Here is a 23,452-nt window from a genome sequence, read left to right as displayed (position 1 = left end):
TTGTTTCCCCATCTATTTGCCATGAAGTGATGGGACCAGATGCCACAATCTTAGTTTTCTGAATGTTGAGCTTTAAGACAACTTTTTTACTCTCTTCTTTCACTTTCATCAAGAGGGGTCTTTAGTTCTTCTTCACTTTCTGCCATAAGGGTAGTGTCATCTGAATATCTGAGGTTATAGATATTTCTCCTGGCAATCTTGATTCCAGCTTATGCTTCATCCAGTCCAGCATTTCTCATGATGTACTCTGCATATAAGTTAAATAAGCAGGGTGACAATATACAGCCTTGACATACTCCTTTTCCTATTTGGAACCAGACTGTTGTTCCATATCCAGTTCTAACTATTACTTCTTGAGCTGCATATAGATTTCCTTGTCCTGGTAATCCCATCTAATCCTAATTACCTCCTATAGCCTCACCTCCTAATACCTTCTCATGAGGGTGAGGGGAGTAAATTTCAACAAATGAATTTTCAAGGAAGACAAACATTCCATTCATAACAATGAGTAAAGAGTAAGCAGCAGCCTTGAGGCAGCCATGAAGCCTTAGCAATTGGGATTAGTGACTGGTTGAGTGGCTCAGACAGAAAAAAATCTCCCTGTAATGCAGGAGATGCAAGCTCAACTCCTAGGTCTGGAAGATCCCCTGGAGAAGGGAATGGCTACCCACTCCAGCATTCTTGCCCGGAGAATTCCATAAACAGAAGAGCCTGGCAGACTACAGTCCATGGGGTCGCAAAGAGTTGGACATGACTGAGTGACTAACACTTTCCAAGGGGAAAGTGTATCTTTCCACCAGTGGTGTGAACAATAAGGGCTGGCCTCACCCTCCAACCCTGAGCACCTCCACCCCCTGACACAGGCAAGCATAGATTCACCCTCCACTGACAACCCCAAAGGACTTGATGTTATGAAGCACGTGACATCTCTCTTCTCCAGTTGCCTTATGTATAATGACACCCAATACATTTATGCAGATTGATTTGTGGCTCTGGCTCTCCTTTCTATAGGGAATTTGGAGGCTGCTGATCTGGATGTCCTAAAGGATATCAGTCCTAAATATTCACTGGAAGGACTGATGCTGAAGCTGAAGCTCCAATACTTTGGCCACCTGATGTGAAGAACTGACTCATTGGAAAAGACCCTGATGCTGGGAAAGATTGAAGGTGGGAGGAGAAGGGGACAACAGAGGATGAGATGGTTGGATGGCATCACCGACCCAATGATTATGAGTTTGAGCAAGCTCCAGGAGATGGTGAAGGGTGGGGAAGCCTGGCATTCTGCAGTACATGGGGTCACAAAGAGTTAGACATGACCGAGCGACTGAACTGATATGGATGTCACAGCCTAAAAGCAGACATAACCTATAAGTCTAGAAACGAACGAATCCTGATATAATCTCATTACACTGGGAAAGGCAAAGTGTTTCTTTAAGTAAAGAGGATGTAATAAGGAGCAGAATTACTTTTCCAAAAATGTCCAAAGAGCTCACGATGGGAGAGAAAAATCCCACGCGTGTTTTATGGGGTCCAAAGGAGGAGAATTAGAACCAATGGGTAGAAATTCTACCAAGATGGATTTTTAGCTCATCTCAAGGGGGAATAAGTGCAGATCCTTATACTTGCTAATGAAGAGCAAAGGATGACTCTCATTTTCCTTCCCAACTCACTTTTAATTCCTCCAAAAAGCTCTAAAGAGCACAAATATAGGCTTATGAAGCTAACACAACTATATAAGGAACAGCACAACTAAGGGCAGCTGTTATCCTGGGTGGGAACCTGCTAAGATCCTTACAGACCTCTTCTCACTTTATCTTCACAAGGACCCAAAGAGGTAGGTACCACGGTTGGCCTCATTTAAGGATGAGGAAACAAACTTAGAAAGGTTAAGTAACTTGGCAAATCAACTCTAGTCTTAACTAGTAAATCATACTTTATATATGTTTTCTAAGGTTGTTTTCAGTGTATACAGCCACTTAATGATACACTACATGAAAAAGATTTGCTACAGAGGATCACCAGGCTGTATTGTCCTGGGATCCACCAGGAGTGCTGAGTGATCCTCACCCAAGTGCAATGGGCATCAGGCTTCACGGAAGTCCCTCCACTAATTTCCAAGTATATTTCTTGTCAAATGTTTGTTTTGTTGCTTTGCACACTCATGTCCAAAAGAATCTTGAACTGGAATTTTTTCAGAGATGGAATGAGAAAAGCAGAGCAAGAGAGAAATATGCAGAAAAGTCCTTGGCAGGACATTGGAAGCTACTAAAAGTTGGATAGAGAGGTGATGAGCAGAAATGTCTGAAGGTACAATTTGAGTCCAGATGGCCAGCTAGATTTTTCACATGAGAGTAACTATTTTGGGAGAGGCAGAAGTTCTACAAAGACTTTTTTTTTGTCACATCGCTCTAAATAGAGACAGTTACTCTTCTGGGACAAAACGTCATACATTGTATGCCAAAGTCATACTCAGTACAGAGAATTTTGTATTGTCTGCTCACAAAATTTTAGTATCTTCCAATAGCTTTCAACATAAAGTTTGGTCTTAATTTGACATGCACAATCCATATGTCTGGCCCCTGTGGTAGCATCTCTCGTTCCTTCTACATATACATAATTGGCCCCAGAAACACTGAGTTGCCTATAATTCTAGAAACAAACTTACTGTTTCATGACTTTCTATTTCTGCCTGTAAAGTCCTCTGGCTCTTTTCCTTAAATCTTATTTATTCAAGACTCAGGTCAGCTACCCATGGGCCTTCCCTTCTTTGCCTGTATGGTATAATGTCATTCTTCCCTCTGCATGCATTCATGATAAGTCACTTCAATCATGTCTGACTCTTTGCAACCCTATGGACTGTAGCAAGCAGGTTCTTCTGTCCTTGGGATTCTCCATGCAAGGATACTGGAGTGGGTTGCCATGCCCTCCTTCAGGGGATCTTCCTGACCCAGGAATCAAACCTGGGTCGCTTAAGTCTCCTGCATTGGCAGATGGTCTCTTAAGTTTCCTGCACTAGCGCCACCTAGGAAGCCCCTGTCTGTGCTCTGTAACAACCGTAAATATCCTATACCATCTGCATCACAATTTATAACTCACATTGAGTTCTGTCCATTGTCTCCCAGCACCGCTTCCATCACCATCAGACAGTAAGTAGAGGGAAGGATTTCACTGATTTCGTAGCCACAGAAGGTTAGCACTGTGAATGATTTAAAAACTAAAGGATTTTGGGTGGTCCAGTGATTAAGAATCCATCTTGCAATGCAGGGGACACCAGTTCAATCCCTGGTCCGGGAAGCTCCCATATGCCGCAGAGGAACTTAGCCCATGTGTCAAAAACTACCAGGCTCTAGAGCCTGAAAACTGCAAGTACTAAGTACATTTGCCTGCAGTAAAAGAAGTCATCACAATGAGAAGCCTGACACCGCAACAAAGAGTAGTCCCCAGTCAACTCAACTAGAGAAAGCCCACATAAAGCAACAAAGACCCAATGCAGTCAGAAATAAAAATAAATATTTTTTTAAATGGTCCACATCAGAAAAAATCTTTTTAAAAGAATTTTTAAATAAAAAATAAGTGTTTTTCAGTTCCATGTAAGCTAAAGTCAGTACACAAAAACCAATCAGATTTCTACATACTACCAGTGAACAACTGGAGACAAAAATTTGCAATAACTCCCAACAAAATGAAGCACTCAGGTATAAGCTAACAAGTCATCTCCATCAGAAGCCAGAAAACTTGATACAAAGGGCCAGAGAGATTTTAGGCTTTAAGAGCTATTAGAGTGTCTGATGCACATTCCTCTTTGTTTTTTCTTGTCTTGCTTTGCTTTTGTTTTTTGTTTTATAACCCATTATAGACAGCATATTAAAAAGCAGAGACATCACTTTGCCAACAAAGGTCCATGTATGGTTTTTCCAGTAGTCATGTACAGATGTTAGAGTTGGACCATAAAGAAGGCTGATGGCTAAAGGAGTGATGTCTTTGAACTGTGGTACTAGAGAAGACTCTTGAGAGTCCCTTGGACTGCAAGGAGATCAAACTAGTCAACCCTAAAGGAAATCAACCCTGAATATTCACTGGGAGAACTGATACTCAAACTGAAGCTCCAATACTTTGGCCACCTGATACAAAGAGCCAACTCACCGTGAAAGACCCTGATGCTAGAAAACATTGACGGCAAAAGGAGAAGGGGGTGACAGAGGTTGAGATGATTGGATGGCATCACTGACTCAATGGACATGAGTTTGAGCAAACTCAGGGAGATGGTGAAGGACAGGGAGGCCTGGAGAACTGCAGTCCATGTGGTTGCAACAAGTCAGACATGACTGAGTGACTGAACAAAAATGTAAAAACTCTTCTTAGCTCACTAGTCTTACAAAATAGGCCATAAGCCAGATTTGGCTCACAGGTCGTACTTTACAGATCCCTACAAAATCCTAATGAAAAACATCAAAAAGCATTAAAAAAAAAAAAATGGGAAGACACAGTGCATCCATAGATTGAAAAGTGAAAGTTAGTCGCATAATCATGTCCAACTCTTTACAATCCCATGAACTGTAGGCCACCAGGCTCCTCTGTCCATGGAATTCTCCAGGCAAGAATACTGGAGTGGTTGCCATTTCTTTTTCCAGGGGATCTTCCCAACCCAAGGATTGAACCTGGGTCTCCTGCACTGCAGGCAGATTCTTTACCAACTGAGCTACTAGGGAAGTCCTATTCATAGATGAAAAGACTCAATATAGTAAAGATAACCCATTGATCTGTAGACTTAATGTAACATCAATCAAAATCCCAGAACTTTTTTTGTAGATATGGACAAGCTGATTCTAAAGTTTATACGGAAAGGCTAAGAAGCTAGAAAAGCCAAAATTATTTTTGGGAAAAAATAAAGTTAGAAAAATTACACTAATTAATATTAAGACATTACAAAGATGTAATAATCAGAGTATTATTGATATATATTGGTGAAGGAAAAGACACAGAGATCTTGTGATAGAGTGACCCACAAATATGTCCACTGAATTTTGGATAGAGGTATGAAAACAATTCAGTGGAGGAAAAGCAATCTTTTCAACAGATAATTTTAGAACAATTGGATAATCCATATGCAAAAAAATTTACACATGCCTTATTTAAAAATTAACTGAAACATTAGTTCAGTCGCTGAGTTCTGTCCAACTCTTTGCCATCCCATGGACTACAGCTTGCCAGGATTCCCTGTCCACCACCAGCTCCCAGAGCTTGTTTAAACTCGTGTCCATCAAGTCGGTAATGCCATGCAACCATCTCATCCTCTGTTGTCCCTTTCTCCTCCTGCCTTCAATCTTTCCCAGCATCACGGTCTGATCCAGTGAGTCAGTTCTTCACATCAGGTGGCCCAAGTATTGGAGCTTCAGCTTCAGCATCAGTTCTTCCAATGAATATTCAGGACTGGTTTCTTTTAGAATTGACAGGTTTGATCTCCTTGTAGTCCAAGGGACTCTAAAGAGTATTCTCCAACATCACAATTCAAAAGTATCAGTTCTTTGGCGCTCAGCTTTCTTTATGGTCCAACTCTCACATCCATGCATGACTACCAGAAAAACCATAGCTTAAACATATTAAATATAAAAACCAAAAATTATAAAGCCTTTGGAAGAAACATAACAGAAAATATTTGTGGTCATGCACCAAGAACACAGTCTGTAAAAGAAAAAATTGACAAATTAGAGTTACCAAAATGAAAACTTTGGCTCTAAAGAGTTTTCTTTGGCATCATTTTTTAAAGAAAAGGGATGTTTACAGAGATTTAAATAAGTAGATGCCAGTGCCTTTCTGCTCATTGTCATATATTCCTTGGTCATATACTCTTGGTACAGACACCCAGACATTTACCATGGGTTGAATAATGACTAGAACTATACACTCATTCTAGAACCATCATCAGATGTGACCTTTTCTCTTGTGTGGTCTGTAGCAACTCACCCATTTTCTCAAAAAAGACAAAAATTAGAAAGCCATGTAGAGGAGAAACAAAATTAATCATTACATTTTTATAATGACATTTTCAAGTATTATTTCCTACTTCCTCTCTGAAACTCCTCCTGTTGGACGTCAATTTAAAATACCACCACAGCATTTCTCTGTCAGGGCATTTCCCTTGAAGAGACTTTTCTAAACCTTGGTCAACAGGCTCTCTCTCAATCAGGATGAATGTTATACGTGATAAACATCTTTGATATCATTCCTGCTAAGGGGAAGCAGTCTCCTTTAAGTTTCACAGTGAACTGGGGAAAGATGTAAACATTGCTGTGTTTTCTTCCAGGTGGTAAGAGAAGGCTTAAAAGGGGGGTATGCACCTCATAAATGATTTTTTTCTTCCCTCATTTCTGATCTCAGTTTACTTTTACAAAGTCAAGCACATCACATTTCAAAGCTTCAATATATTTCTTAAATATTCGAGTTATACAATTCACAACTTTTCAAATATCACATGATCTGTATCCACTCACTAGTTCAGCTCCTTCTGCTTTGGGCTCTGCTTGACCTAACTGGTTTCTTTTTAACTTTTCTTCTTTGCAACTTGATTAGAATGAAGAGGAGATAAAAGGGGAGGAAGAAAGTTCAATAGAGGGTTAAGTGAGAGGTAGGAAAATGGAAGGACAGATGATAGTTTAAAAGAGGAGAGAATCTTTAACCCAAATGTATTTTAATCACACAGTTTGGGAAGTTTTGTCCCTATGAAGCTGTAGGGAAATGTGCTCTAGAGTGAAGTTTTGTAGCAATGGTCATGGGGAGATGCACAAGAATGGACAAGACTGCTTTGTAATGAACTTTTTATGAGTTCTCTCTGGTTGCTAGGTATGTGTGAAACATTCTTTCCTTGGGTCAGAGATTTTATTACCTTCCCAATGGCCAGCATTTCACTGCAATAACTGATGGAAAACATTTGTGCAGTATTCCAAGGGCTGAATAACCAGCTCATAACAGCAAGCCACATCTATGGGGAGAAATTGGAGCAGTCACTCCAGTCCAAAGAGCCCAGACAGTCCAGAAGAGAGTTCTTAAACAGCAGAATAAGGATGCTAGTCCTGACCAGGAGAGGAGGGGAGGGGAGTGGGGGGCAGGGTGCAGGGGGAAGTGGGGCAGGGGACACAGGACCACCCACCACAAAAGCCAAAATACTCAAGAAAGAGTTTATCCCAAGACGCCCTGCCCTGAGACCTTCAGCTATAAGTAAAGACAGAAGAGTCCTGAATTCTGGGAGAGCCAAAGAATGTGACTTGACCAAACTTAAGGTGTCATGGTTAATCTTATTTGTCTTTGCCTAGAGCAACTAACTACAGTTCAAGGGTGGAAGTTATTGAATTTTAAGTTGAGAACAAAAGACCTGGATGAGTTTTGCCACACTAGCCATGAAGAAACAAGAAGGAGAAAAAGCAAAATGTAACTGGAAGGAAAAAGAGGGGAAAGAAAAAAGCGACTGATCATTTAACACTTAGTAAATGCTTGCCCATGTCCTAAGGACTTTATGACATCTCACTGCTGTGGTCAAAACAACACTAACTGCATCCTGTTCTCTTTTGACTGCTCTTAGAAGAGAGGGGTCATTCAAACTAAAGGGATCTTAACAACGGAGTGACTTTAACCTTGTTTTTCAGCAGAAGCAGAAATCTTTGTTCAAATGAAATTATCAGGAAACTCACTATACAAAATGAGATAAAAACTGAACTAAGATCTGAGAGGACTTGAGTTTCCTGAACAAGAGAGTTGATGATAAACCCAGGTAAGAGCTTGGGTCTCTTTCTTAGTCCATGTTCTTCCCATCAACTCACAATCATCTCTTTATGGAAAAAGCCTGGTAGACATTCTTGAATTCATGTCTCATCTCTCCAAAAGTATCACAAGTCTTAAAGTCATATTTCAAGTCTCACATCCTTCTTTTTATCCTTCATTCCATGTAGACAGGGACTGACACATACCAAGACTCAATATTCATCTGCAGGCAAAGTCTGGGGAATTTTTCAGTCATGCACACAGATGCAGAGCAACTTTAAAGCTTATAAAGAAGTTGTATTGGTGAGGGGGCATTTTATGCCTCTATCTGGGTAACCCTACCTCTTTTGAAGTGTATCCTGAACAGCCCACGGGTACAGGTAAGGACACAGGCTGTGAGTTCCTGCAGTCCTCTCAAACAAGTTTATTCCAAGTGGTGTATCCATGAAGGTACTGCCCCAGAGTGGGTAGGCAAGTTTCAAGATAAAGGAAAATAAATTGCAAGTGTCTGAAGCTAGGAAAACACAAAATTGGAAGATGAGCAAGGATTAGTGAGCCAAGAGGTCCAAGTAGGTCATAATGCTAATTCCGCTAAGACTGAGAAATTTGTTCATTAAAAACTGAAGTATTCAAATATTGTTATTATTATTAATTATATAAGCATGCCTAGGAAGAGAATGACCCGTTGGTTTCTTAACTCCCTGTCCTCTCACTTTCCTGCTGTATAAGGTGATTAGACCAGATGGAGGCCCATGAGACACACAGGGCTCAGTTCAATCAACACTTACTGTATATAAATGTTGGTGAGGATGTGGAGAAAAGGTTTACCGACTGCAGGAATGTAAACTGGTGCAGCCACTGTGGAAAACAGTAAAGAGGTTCCTCAAAAACCTAAACATAGAACTACCATATGACCTGGCATTTCCACTCCTGAGTAGATATCCAAAAAAAAAAAAACCAAAAACACTGATTCAAAGAGATATATGCACCCCAATGTTCATCACAATTGCCAGGATATGGAAGCATCCTGGAAGTAATCCATCAACAGATAAATGGAAAAAGAAGATTTGGTACATATATACAGTGGAATATTATTCAGCCATAAAAAGAGTGAAATTTTGCCATTTTCAGCAACATGGATGGATTTGAAAGGCATTATGCTAAGTGAAATAAGTCAGACAGAGGAAGATAACTACTGTATGATATCACTTATTGAGGAATCTTAAAAATACAACAAATACAATATAATAAAAAGTAAGCAAACTCACAGATATAGAGAACAAACTAGTGGTTACCAATGGTGGGGGGGGCAACAAAATAGGAGTAGGCAAATGGGATATGCAAATTGTTGGGTGTATTATACAGGGACATATTGTACACGGGGAATATAGCCAATATTGTGTGATAAATGTAAATGGAGTGTGACCTTTAAATTTTTATATTAATAAAAAATTTAAAAATTGAAATAATATGAGAGTCCCTTGGACTACAAGGAGATCAAAGCTGTCAATCCTAAAGGAAATCAACCCTAAATATTCATTGGAGGGACTAATGCTGAAGCTGAAGCTCCAATACTTTGGCCACCTAATGAGAAGAGCCAGCTGGTTGGAAAAGACCCTGATGCTGGGAAAGATTGAAGGCAGGAGAAGAAGGGGACGACAGAGGATGAGATGGTTGGATGGCATCACTGACTCAATGGAGATGAGTTTGAGCAAGCTCCAAGAGATGGTGAAGGACAGGGAAGCCTGGCTTGCTGCAGTCCATGAGGTTGCAAAGAGTCAGACATGACTGAGCAACTGAACAACAATAATTATACTTTAAAAAAAAAAAAAAAACACTTACCGTATGTTAGGTACTTTGTGAAGAGAAAGAATATCAATTTCCTTAGCTTCAAGAAACAAATAGCTGCTCCTTTCCTTCAAGATGAAGAAAATCACAACCAGCCTTCAAGAAGCAAATAGTCTCTTCAAAAATGTTTGGGTAATTTCAGTTCAGGGAGCAGTGCTTAACGTGGTGTCTGGTGCCTAATGGATGCTCAATCCATACTTGATGGAGTTAGTAAAGGAAGGCTAGAGGTGTCACTGCGGTGGTGTAGAAGCATAAAGGAGGGAAATGAACACAGACTAAAGTGAGAGGTGACTGTCAGAAAATCATTTGATAAAAACGTAACAAGTGCAAAAGGAATGAACATTTTAGACTACTCTGCATTTTACAAGATACTTTTGCAGGAAACATCTCATTTGTATTCACATCCCCCAATAAAGAAGGTATAATTCTCCTTTGATTTCCAGATAAGCCAATAAAGAAATAAGTTGGCCAAGATCCCTCAGCTGGTGAGAGTCAAAGTTGGGACCTAACCCCACAGCTTTCAGCCCTAAAGTGGATGTGTTTTCCAGGGGGCTGTGCTGCTACCAAGAATTGCCAAGTCCCAGCTCTCTCCAGGGTACTTAACATTGAAGGTGTATTTCCACTTCTACTACAGTTGGCCCCTAAGGAGTCATTTCAACTTCAAAATGGGAGAGTGGGGAACCTTACTTTCAAAATTTTTGGATCCAACACCTTGAGTATGATGATTTTTCCCTTTTTCTTTCCCTTGCCTCATCCCATAGAAAAATAATGGTGAAAAGGAAAATGATATTAGTATAAGCCTTTGCGACCTGTAGCCTGCCAGGCTCCTCTGTCCATGGAATCCTCCAGGCAAGAATATTGGAGTGAGTTGCCATTTCCTTCTCCTGGGGATCTTCCTGACCCAGGGATTGAACCTAGGCCTCCTGCATTGCAGGCAGATTCTTTACCATCTGAGTCACCAGGAAAACAGAGAAATAAGATAATTTTAATAAAATAGTAGGCCCTGCTCCTTAACAAAAACTCATAAAATGGATGCAAAAGGGTCAGTCTTAAGCACAGTAAGGTGTTTTTAACAAAAGAATATTGCCACACACACAGAGTTTTAAGGTATGGTTTCATCCATTTACCTCTGTAAAAAATTAAACTACTTTTTGCAGCTCTCTGTGAGCACCAGGTTCCTGTACTTTCTTGCATGTAAATGAGAAATAACTCAGGCTGTTAATGAGAATTCAACATAAATGTAGCGCCAAAGCATGGTACTGCATTATGAAATGGCTATTTACATTTGTTTAATTATCTGGTTAATTACAGGATCATAAAATCAGAATGAACTGGGGAGTTAAAGGGATAGCAAAGAAAATGCAATTGATCATCTCCTATTCCTTATCAAATCAAGGTTCGCCTGCACAAAATTGCTCCTAGAAGCTTGCTCCCTATTGCATATCTCACCAAATCTAAATGAATCTGAAGACCCCTAAGACCTCATTCCTCCTTTCGGGGTGGCAGAATGAACAGTGGGCCAGAGGTGTGGCTAGAAGTCTGACTTCACCTTGAAGAAGTCCCCACGCTTCCTCTTTCTCTTCCTTCTCCTGTCCCACATCAGTCCTCCTGGGGCACCCCATTGACAGTCTTCCAGCCAGAGACAGAACAGTCACCCCAACACTCCCTCTCCTGTACCAGAATATGCCACTCATCACCCCATCCAGCCCAGTCCACCTCCTTATCACAGCCAATCCATTGCCTCCTCTCCAGCTCAGGACCATGGCCAGGGCTTACCTCTCAACTGAGCTGTGTGTGATGCTCACTCAGTTGCATCTGACTCTTTGCAGCCCCATGGACTGTAGCCCACCAGGATCCTCTTGCATGGAATTCTCCAGGCAAGAATACTGGATGGGGTGCCACTTTCTACTCCAGGGGATCTTCCTGACTGAGGGATTGCACCTGCGTCTCTTGCCTCTCCTGCATTGGCAGGCAGATTCTTTACCACTAGCACCACCTGGGCCGTGCCACCTAGGCTGTGGACATCACCTAGGGGGCCTCCCTCAGCCCCCCTCTCTCTGGCCTCTATCCCCTACCTGAGCCCTCTTGAACTGCCAGAGTAACGCTCTACATCACAAATCAGAGCAATCTGGTCTCTCAGCAAAAACCCTTTACTGTTTTTGCATCACCCTTGGGGACAATGAGAAGCAAGGTCCTTCACCCTTGACATATGCAGCACTTATCACACTTCTTTAATCTGAAAATGCACCATAAATAACAAAATGACAAATATTATATTACAACAGCAATCTAGTATTTTGAAGTTGGACTGGCTAATATTTAATATGTACCAACAATGGAGTACAAGTTTATTTTTCCCTGAAAAACAAATGGCATTATTAAATTAACAGTGTACTTTAAAATCAAGGAAATGAGGTATGAAGGGAAAATAAATAGGGAAAAATTTGCTTCAACTATTGGGGAAAAGGGAGAATATTTTGAAAACCAAAACATCCCCACAATAGCTTTAATATCATTTTCCTTAAAGAACATGAACTTGAAGACAGATGAGCCTGAATTTTGCACCATTTCTGATACTTTTTGGACCTCTGATCTTGGGAAAGGTATTTAACCTACTGAACTTCATTCTCTTCCTTTGTGAATTGGATATACCATCTGCCATACAGTTTCATCAAAGGATGAAATTATATAAGGTGAGTTACACACTTAGGACATTCATAAAGCAAAGAGCTAACAAATATAACACTATAATGAGAATGGATATTACCAGAATCACTTTTCCCTCCCACCACAAAAATATATCCTAAATATCACATCTCTCTTTACCTCCATTGATATTAGGTGTGGCAACTGTAGAAAAATAAATATATATAGTTGAACAAAACATCAACAAAACTCTGGCTGTTTGAAAATATATTTTTAAAATTCCTACTTTAAAAGAAAACCTGTGCCCTAGCCTATCACCTCCATTTCAAGTTATTATAGAAATTTCAAATTACTTTTGTAAGCAAAATGTTTAGATGATCCATTAGAAATGAATACGATGGAACTGGATGCTGTGTTTAATATGAATGTGTTTAATCAGAATGAAGGACATAACTGTTGCATATTAAATTTAATAGTAATAATTTTCATCATTAAATCCTTTATTCCCTTTATTCCCAATCTGGTGGCCAAGGAGCAGTTGAAACTCTTCCCAAGCTTGCCCTATACCACTCGACTAATTCAACATGCAAGACAGAACTGGCTGCATAAGCTATCCATGGTACAATGGGTGTTATTTGTGCAGTCTATGCAAGGAATCCTGGAGACAGTGTTGGTATCCTCTCAGTCAATCATGGCTCGGGTCCAAAAGATTTTGTCACTGTAAATTAATCAGCCCATTCTCCCCTTGCACTACCAGGGCCAAATAATGAGCAGAAGCAGAAAAAGGAAAAAGGCGTGCCTGTCCTATTGAGTAGACACTGCAGAAATGGGACCGTCGCCGTCAAGGTCTGCGCAGTGCCTGATGCTGCACAAACTTGGGACTACAGGCACAAGGACAGAAGGAGGAAACTTAATTACAGCGTGTTCAAGCAGCTCGTGGAGCTGCCCGGGGAGGGAGACCTAATGGGTGTCAACACAATTAAGCATCTTCACACACATCTGAAAATAACAGACTGTGACACAGGCTCAATGGCCATGTTGTCATCTCATCTTCACGGTGATTTGACATCCTGGATATCAGTGCAGAATTGAATTAGAGGAAGAGATCGCACAGTAATTTCCCATTCTGGCTTTCCAATTTCTCTGTTAGCTGAGGCAGAGCAAGCCCCACAGTCATTCTGGCAGCCCAGCCTCCCACACCCCACCCAAGTCCAGGCTCTTGCCTCAAAAAAAAAAAAAGCGGGATATGGTTCCCCATCAGTTCCTTGGCTGCCAGCATTTAAGAGGCTTCGAAGAAACGCAGAAGCTGGAAATGATGGCACGCGTATGCTGAACACCCCCTAAAGTGTTGTGCCCCCAGGACACCCTCCATCTGGCCTCTTCCCCAACCTCATTCTCCTAATCCCTTCAGGAGAACTTCTACTTGCTGCCTGGCCTGGCAACTCACTTTTCCTGAATCTCAGTCTCTTCATTTCTGAATGGGATTAGGCTAGATTAGAATCACCTAGAAAATGCTTTTAAAATGTAGATTCATTTCCCCTACTGAATTGGTTTCCTCAGGGTATGAAACCCAGGAATGCGTCCTTTCAACAAGTTCTCCAGCCCCCGAGACAACCAGCTATGTACCAGTCATCTGATTAGAAAGCTAGAGAGGACCAGATGATCTAGAAAGGGTTCTTTTAGTTTTCCAGCTTGTCAAGCTGTTCTTCTGATCTTCATAATGCACCCGGATCACTTATCAGTTACCAGCCAACACTGTATATTTACACATACAGTGAAAGTGAAGTCGCTCAGTCGTGTCCGACTCTTTGCGACCCCATGGATTGTAGCCCACCAGGCTTCTCCGTCCATGGGATTGTCCAGGCAAGAGTACTGGGGTGGGTTGCCATTTCCTTCTCCAGGGGGTCTTACCAACCCAGGGATCATTGTAGGCAGACGCTTTTACCATCTGAGCCACCAGGGAAGTCACGTAATGCTATGTCATATTGTGCGGATTGAATGACCTGGCATTGACCCCAAATCAGGATCTTTGTTCTGGCTTTTACACCATCACAGCATCACACTATTTACTTGTCCATCTTCCCCCAAGATGCTGGGGGCCTTGTCTGTCTTGCTCACACCTCTGTCTCCAGGGCTGACACACACAGAAGTGCTTAATCAATTTTGGTTAAATGATCCTATTAAGGATGCTGAAACTGATGCTCAAAAAGGTTAAGTAACTAACTCAAGATCATAAGAATTTGAAACCAGGGCTGTCAAACTCATAAGCTAGTGCTATTCTTAACATCTTTATCCAAGTGGCTGGCTCCTTCTTTGCAAATAATTTGACAAGTAACTTTGCTCAGAATTCCAACCCTAGATCTCTTTGCAAGTCAAACGACAACTGTCCTGAGACTAGCCCACTCAGACCTTAGATGGAAACTGGCCAATGTGATCAAATAAACCAAGTGCTCAGAGAGGTCCCACCCATTGGGAGGGACTGTCTTTCTTACCCAGCTCACAAGGGTGCCTCCTCCCTGCTGTTTATGGAACACAGTCTGCAGTTTCCAGCCATTGGTGTGCGTGCTTTCTCAACAGTCCTAACAGTCCCGTGAGATAAAGATGATAAACCTCATTCTATCGATGAGAAAAATCCAGGCTCAGAGGAATTCAATACCAAACAGGGTCCCACAGGTGGTGAGCAGTGTCATAGGACCTGGGTTCACCTCTTCCCCCAGCAAAAAAATATGTGGCAAATGGCCAAGAGTTTCACTTCCAATCTCATTTAGGTGAAAATTACCTAGAGGTAAATTGGATTTTAATTACATGCTAGAAAATTATGTTATTTATTTACTGACATGATTTTAGCTTATGATAAAGAATTCTGTGTCATTTTTGGCCCTTCTAAACTTAAACTTCTCCATCAATATTAACTTTGCTATTGGTTTGCTCGATTTACAAGACAGTTGTCATATCTTTTTTTTATCTATCTTGTGGCTTTTGATTGGGTCATTATTCAAGTTCATTAGAAAATTCCATCAGTAGTGGGATTTCAGCTTATGTATTCAATATATATGCTGTTGTGCAAATGGGCCAACAGAAACAACAACCCCAAAAGTGCATTGGTCCTGCTGGTGGGTGGTATTGGGCAGTTTCACTTCCCCTTTTCACGTCCTTGGTGTAAAATGTTTTGTTTTTTTTTCCAGTGACTGAGATACTGATGAAAAAAATAGTCTGTCCTGTTGGAAATTAGAAGCTCTAAATAAATCATATTTGCATCTGTTTCTGTCCAGGTGTTAAGCAGTTTTAGCCAAAACCTACCATGTAACAAGAATGATGCTCGCTGTTGGTACAGAGCAGAGGGAACAGATGACAACAGAGGACATGCCTTGGCAGGAGAATCAGATGACCTGAGTTCAAATCTCACCTAAGTGCCACCCCTGAGAAGGGGCAGAAAGTCACCTTTCCTGTCTGTTAAGGGTGACACCAGCACCTATCTCAAATAAGTCACGGGAAAGGATGAAATGAAGTCCTTATAGGAAGCACCCTAGCAACTGCCTAGTATAAAGTAAGCATTCAATAAAACAGAGACCTTGAATTATTTTTTTATTGAGAAACCCCACAGCCAGTGCCATTCATATTTGTCCACCAGACCTTTCTCCAGCCTTCTTATCTTCAATGGCTTTGCTTCTGTGCTCTGCTCCCGCCCAACTATATCCCTCCCACGTGCACTCCTCTTCTCCCCTCTCCTTCATTTCCCTCCGTGGCATCAGTCCATAGTCACGCCATGTATCTTTCATGAGCTAAGACTCACTCTTGGGGAACAAAGACCTAACTCATGAAATGGGAGAAGAAGACATCCCTGAAAAACAATCTCTTCTTTTGCACTTCAGAGTGACCCCAACCACCAGCTTCCCTGGTGGCTCAGATGGTAGTCTGCCTGCAGTGTGGGAGACCCAGGTTCGATTCCTGTGTTGGGAAGATCCCCTGGAGAAGCAAATGGCAAACCACTCCAGTATTCTTGCCTGGAAAATCCCATGGATGGAGAAGTCTGGTGGGCTACAGTCCATGGGGTCCCAAAGAGTTGGACACAACTGAGCGACTTGACTTTCACTTTCCAGCCACCAGATCAAAAGGAAAGAAAATCTGACAGTCTTTCACCAAAGGTTCCCTCCATCCCACAGACTGGCACTTCCCAGCGACACGGCACTTTCAATATGTGGTCACCGCTGCTATTCACCATGCGTGAACTCCCACCACTCAGCCTTCAGATACGGATCCTTGGAAACTCAGTCTGAAATCTTTCTTACCCACAACTTTTGATTTATGCTGTTTCTGTCTAAATGACAAGAACTATGGGGGAGTCATTTATTAGTCATTCAGATTAGTCACTGAAGCTTGGGGAAAGGGCTCTGAAAGCTGGGAAAACAATCCAGGACCAGAAACTACATGGCCTTGGAGCAAGCCTCCCTCTACGGAAACCGCAGACCAGACCACAGCAGGCCCCCACCCAGCAAAGCCCTGCAAGAAGCTCTCAGATGCACAGAGAAGCAGGTGTCAATCTCATTATGAATTATGAATCTTCCCTGAAATCAATCACCAGTTACTAAATTTAATTTTTAATAAGCAATACACATTTTTGTAAACCCTTTGGAAAAGTCAGACCATACAAGGTAAAAAAAAAAAACCTATAATCTCACGACCACCAGTAACATCAGTAAGCATTTTTTTAATATATAGCATCAGTAAGCATTTTTATATAAAATTTTTTATATTTATAAATTTTTTATATAAAAATTTTTATATATGTAATTTTATTCATAAATTATCAAAATATTTGAGAGGACATTCATAAGAAAAATATTTATAATTTCAAAAAGTAGATTGGAATTTAAATATTTATGAATATATATATTCTAGTATAATAGTTATATATAATTTTTATTATATTATATTAAATATATTATATAAGCATATATTTGTATATTATACATTTTGTATTTATATATTATATACTTGATAATGTTTATTTATATAATGTACAAGTATGTATGATATATAAGGTATGCGCATGTATTAGTCACTCAGTGGTGTCTGACTCTTTGCAACCCCACAGACTGTAGCCTGCCAGGCTCCTCTGTCCATGGAATTCTCCAGGCAAGAATACTGTAGAGGGTAGCTATTCCCTTCTCCAGGGGATCTTCCTGACCCAGGGATCGAACCCAGGTCTCCAGCACTGCAGGCAGATTCTTTACCATCTGAGCCACCAGGGAAGCCCATACAAGATACATAGGTATATACATCTCATGTAAGTATATTCTATATACTTAGATTTCTAGGTTTAGATATAAACATCCTCACTTTTGACATTATAAATAATACTGTCATGCATGTCCTATTACAAAATCACTGTCTTGCTGAGGCTTCACTTCCCTGGTGTTGGATAGGGATTAATAATCCATTACTCACAAGGTCCCTAGAATAGGAAAGGGCAATTCACTCGAGTATTCTTGCCTGGAAAATTCCATGGAAAGAGGATCCTGGAGGGCTACAGTGCATGGGGTCGCAGAGAGTCAGACAGGACTGAGTGACCGAGCTTGCACACATGCACTCTCAAGGTGCAAGAAATACAGCATGATTTTTTCAATATCAGCTGAAGTCCCACGTAAGCCCCTCATTTGCCGAGGCTGGCCAGAAAGCCATCTGCAGTCATTTTCTGTGGTCGCTGCCTCTGCCCTGGGTGGTGCCAGAACCGGGAAAAGAAAGCCAGGCTGCGGGCTTGGTTCAGGTTGCTCACCGGGGCTGTCGCTCTATGACCCTCCTGGGTCTCTAGATTGCCCTGGCGGAGCCTCGCCCTCTGCTGGGCCCACCCAGAGACCAGAGCTACAGCTGCTGGACCCAGCACTTGCTGCCCAATCTCCCCAAGCGGCTGCCTGCAACACAAATGAAGGGCTCTGGCCTGTGGTCGAAGGCTCCACCTCAGCTCAGCACAGGCTTGATCTTCATTTAACTTGTGATGTGTTTGCACTGCCACACATAGGATACTAGGTCAAGTGCTCTGTATATATTTCTAAGACTTTTTAAAAGTCCTTTTAAATTATTTCTCATGAAAATAACATACACACAAAAACACAGGAAATGCATCTACATAGTACACAGGATTATAAAATAAACATATCCAGGATCCAAGTGAAGAAACAGATCCTTAAAATTCCCTTTAGATTCTCTCTCCCTTTCCCTAAGTGAAAGTGAAGTTCGCTCAGTCATGTCCAGCTCTTTGAGACCCCATGGACTTCCATCTGCCAGGTTCTTCTGTACATGGAATTCTCCAGGCAAGAATACGGGAATGGATAGTCGTTCCCTTCTCCAGGAGATCTGCCCAACCCAGAAATCAAACCTAGGTCTCCCACATTGCAGGTGGATTCTTTACCATCTGAGCCACCAAGGAAGCCCCATAATATTGAATTTTGAGTTTATTAGTGCCTTGCTTTCACAAATGTTAGTTTCTCAGCCATGTTCAACTCTTCACGATCGCATGAACTGTAACCTCCCAGGCTCCTCCGTCTGTGGGATTTCCCAGGCAAGAATACTGGAGTGGGTAACCATTCCCTTCTCCAGAGGACCTTCCCGACCGAGGGATCTAACCCAGGTCTCCTGCACTGCAGGCAGATTCTTTACCATCTGAGCCACAAGGAAGTAGCTTTCACAAAAGTATAACTAAATAATAATGATCTCTAAACTTGGTAAGGTTTTGTATTCTCAAGGACTCCGTAAGAATAGTATCACACTCTTCAAGTTCTTTAGAAACTGACTTTTATCACTTGACATCAAGTTCTTTGAAGATTCACTGTGGTTGATGCATGAAGCCATGGTTAATTCATTTTGCCAAAGTATAGTGTTCCAACAGAGGAATGACCACAATTTATTCATGCATTCTCCTCTTGATAAATATCTAGGATGTTTCCAGCTTTTTGCTGTTCCAAGCAATGTCACTTAGAACACATCTTTGCTACTCTCCTGGTGCACACAAACAGGAATGCATTCAGTCTCTATACCTGAGAGGAATTCCTGGGTCAGATGCATTGCCTGGCTTCACCTGAAAAGAGATAATGTCCATTTGTCTAACATGTTCACACACATCTCACACTTTCCCCAGCACTCTTGTCAAGTTCTGTTTTCTCTACCCTTCTTCAATACATGAGTTCTGTCAATCTTGTAGGAATGAAATGATATCTATTTGTCATTTTAATCTGCATTTCTCTGATTTCACACAATAAAGAACATCTTTGCATATGTTTATGGGCCATTTCCTATTTCCTTTTCTCTGAAATGCTTGCTCCATCTCTTGTCCAATTTTTTTTTTCTGTTTGGTTTGTCTTTCTCATTTTGATCTTTAAATATTAAAACATTATTGATTATAGTGTTCCCTGAGATATGGTTTCCATTTTTAGTTGGAAACAATATCTTCTTCCTAAAGTATAATTTACATACAATAAATTCCACAAATTTACATGCATAGTTTGAAGAGTTTTGACAAGCATTTCACAGTAAGCAATCACCTAAAGTACATAGTTTACATTAGGTTCACTCTTTGTGTTGTACATTCTTGTGTTTGAACAAAGGTCTAATGACAGATATCCCCATTAGAGTACCATACAGATTATTCTCACTGCCCTAAACATCCTCTGTGCTCTGCCTACTCATGCTTCCCTGCCCCCAATCCTTGTTAACAAATGATCTTTTTACTGTCTCCATGATTTTGCCTTTCCTAGAATGCCATACAGTTAATCATATAGTATCAATATGCAAACTTTTCACATTGGCTTCTTTCTCTTAGTAATATGCATTTAAGATCTCTTCATGTATTTTCATAGCTTGATAGCTCATTTCTTTTTAGCTCTGAATAATCTTCCATTGTCTGGGTGTACCATAGTTTACCCATTCACCAAAGAAGGACATCTTTGTTGCTTTCAAGTTTTGGCAATTATAAAAAACACTACTAAAAACATCGATGTGCTTGATTTTGTATTGACATAAGTTTTTAACTCCTTTTGGTAAATACTGAGGAGCACAGTTGTGGGATTGTATGATAAAAATATGTTTAGTTTTGTGAGAAACTGCCAACCAGTCTTCCAAAATGGCTGTACCATTTTGCATCCCACCAGCAACAAATGAAAGTTCCTATCTCTCCACATCCCCATCAGCTGTGGTGTCATCATTGTTTGATTTTGATCATCCTAACAGGTGTGTAGTGGGAGATCATGGTTGTTTTAATTTGCATTTCCCTAGATATAGGATGTGGAACATTTTTTCATAGGCTTATTTGCCTCCTGTATATCATCCCTGGGGAGATCTTTGTTAAGATCTTTGACCCAGGTTGTTTGTTTTCTTATTGTTGAGTTTTAAGAGTTCTTTGTATGTCATAGGTAATAGTCCTTTATCAGATATGTCCTTCTCAAGTATTTTCTCTCCATCTGTGGTTTGTGCTTTTATTCTGTTGACAGTGTCTTTCACAGAAAAGACACTTTTAATTTTAATGAAGACCAGCTTATCAATTCTTTCACAGATCATGCTTTTGTTTTATACACCAGTCATTGCCAAACCCTAGATCATATAAAATTCCTGTGTTGCCTTCTAGCAGTTGGATTGTTTTGCATTTTACATTTAAGTCTGTGACCCATTTTGAGTCAATGTTTGTGAAAAGTGTAAGATGTGTGTCTAGATTCTTTTTATGTATGTGGACGTCCAGCTTTTCCAGCACCATTCATTGAAAATATACCTTGGCTCCATTGTATTGCCCTTGCTCTTTTGTCAAAGATAAGTTGGCTATATTTATGAGGGTCTTGGTTGTATAATTCTTTTAGCACATGGCTGCTTGCAGTTTGCTGATATTTTGTTGAAGATTTTTACAACTATATTGATGAAAAATATTGGTGTATAGATTCTTTTCTTATAATGTTTTTGGTTTTGGTATCTGTAGGAAGATTTTCCCTATGAGATATATAGATCGGGAGATAGATATGACTATTCAGACATTTTGTTTCTTCTTCAATTCATTTGGTAAGTTGTATTTTCTAAAGAATCTAAGTTATTAAATTTATTGGCATACAGTTCTTTTTAATATTCCCTAAAATGTGCAATGATTTCTTCCCTTTCAGTACTAATGTTTATAATGCTAATAATGGTTATAATGCTACTAATGTTTATAATGTTTTTCTTGACTAGCCTTAGTCAGGGTTTATCAATTTGATTCATCTTTTCAAATAACCAAATTTTGACTGAGTTAATTTTCTCTAGGGTGTCCTGATATCTATTTCATTTATTTCTTCTCTAATCTTTATTACTTCTTTCCTCCAACTTACTTTTGTTTTAATCTGTACCTTTAACTATTTTCTTAATACATAAATCTATGTCATTAATTTTAAACTTTTCTAGTATAGCCATAGTGGGACACGGAAACTATCATCACCAGTGATAGAAGCAGAAGTTGGTCCTCCCACTTTAGAAAAGAGTTTGGTCTAACCTAAATCAGTTAATCATGGATATAAACTGCAACTCAGAAATTCATTCCAAGTTATATACTCTGGAGAACCTCTTGCCCATTTGTTTCTGTAAAAATATTTGTAGAAGCATTACTCATTATGTCAAGAAACTGGAAATAACTCAAATGCTATACTAGAATAGTATAAATCAATACTAGAACATTAGCATGGATAAGTAAACAGAATGGAATGGGATATTACAGAGGAGAAAAATGAATGAACCATAGCCTCATTCACTAACATGAATTAATCTATATTCATGCTATAAATCTAAATAATAATGTTGCATGAAAAAGGGGGACCACAGACTAATGCAAACAAAATCAATCAAATCATTTAAAGTTCAAAAACAGCAAAGCAGGAAAACCATTTCTTATCTAAGAAAAACAAGAGACTGATTAACACAAGGTTCAGGATTGCTATTTCCTTTCAAGGTGGCAGAGCTGACAGTGAACAGAAGAAACAGAAGAACTCAAAAGGGCAGACACAGGATTTCTAAGTTCCTGGTCATGTCCTGTCTCTTAATCTGGGTAGCTGGTACATGGTTTCCAATTCATTATCACTAACTAATCTTCACACACACTTTTTATTTTCTTTATTATAAATTATGTATTTCATCCAAAAATAAAATGCTCCACAAAAAAATGAAAAATGATTTTAAACTCTGAAAATTCTGAGGCATGATTATGTCAAGGTCAGGTCTACTGGTGATCCATTTAACAAGTATTCTATCATCACCAGCTCCATTCCAGGTATTGGGTTGTGCACTAGAGACATAGAGATGAATAGGATTGTCCTCAGAGTTCCCAGAAGAGACTGATACCTACATAAGTGTAACCTCAGAAGGCAGAATAAGTTACAGAGTTTGTGAAGCCACAGAAAATGGTTTAGAAAGAGAGTTTAGCATCATTGCAATATCCTGTAACCAATAAGAAAAGAGGTAACTCAGAGTTTTGCAAAAGGAGTGCCAGGATCAGAGTCTTTTCTTGGGATATCTAATAGGGCAAAATATGCTGAATGCCTTGCAGCAGGCAGAGACCAGGGACAGGAAGCAGAAGTCTATAGACACTAGAGTAAGAGCCCATGGAAGAATTATCAGCAGCCTAAACCAGGACAGTGAAATCAGGATGGAGAAACAGGGGATGTTGACGTGCATATGGCAGTGGAGGTGGGAAGAGCATTGTTGAGAGACAGGGACAGTTGTCTGTCAAAAAGATGGAGAAGTCAAAGATGACTCTAAAAGAGGTCCAGCCCGGATGATGAGAGGGTGGAAGGAGAGTGGAGGCAGAGAAACACAAGCCAAGGAGAGGTTGCAGGGTCCAGGGAAGGAAGGAAAGAGAGCCTAGAGAGTTCACTGTCAGGACACACACAGGCAAAGGTCAGGGTGGGCATCCCAGGAAAGACCTCCTGTAGGAAGTAGGGAAACATACATCAATTCCTAACTCCTCTCACTCCCAGTGATTTTTCCCGCTTTGGGTCAGATGATTCTCTGCAGCTCCATGATCTTCCATTTGCTGACCTGCCTGATAGATTTTGAGAAAGAAATGCCAACTGATATCAGACCAGTTCCCATTTGCCTCTTTCCCACAGTTGAGTAGGGTCTGCAATGAAATGTACACTTTTCATCAAGGCTCACTTGTGGACCACGGGCTGCATCCACATGGTAGAAGAAGCCTTGATTC

Source organism: Cervus elaphus, chromosome 11 (assembly GCF_910594005.1).
Source record: "Cervus elaphus chromosome 11, mCerEla1.1, whole genome shotgun sequence".
Lineage (NCBI taxonomy): Eukaryota > Metazoa > Chordata > Mammalia > Artiodactyla > Cervidae > Cervus > Cervus elaphus.
Note: the sequence above shows the minus strand (reverse complement) of the source record.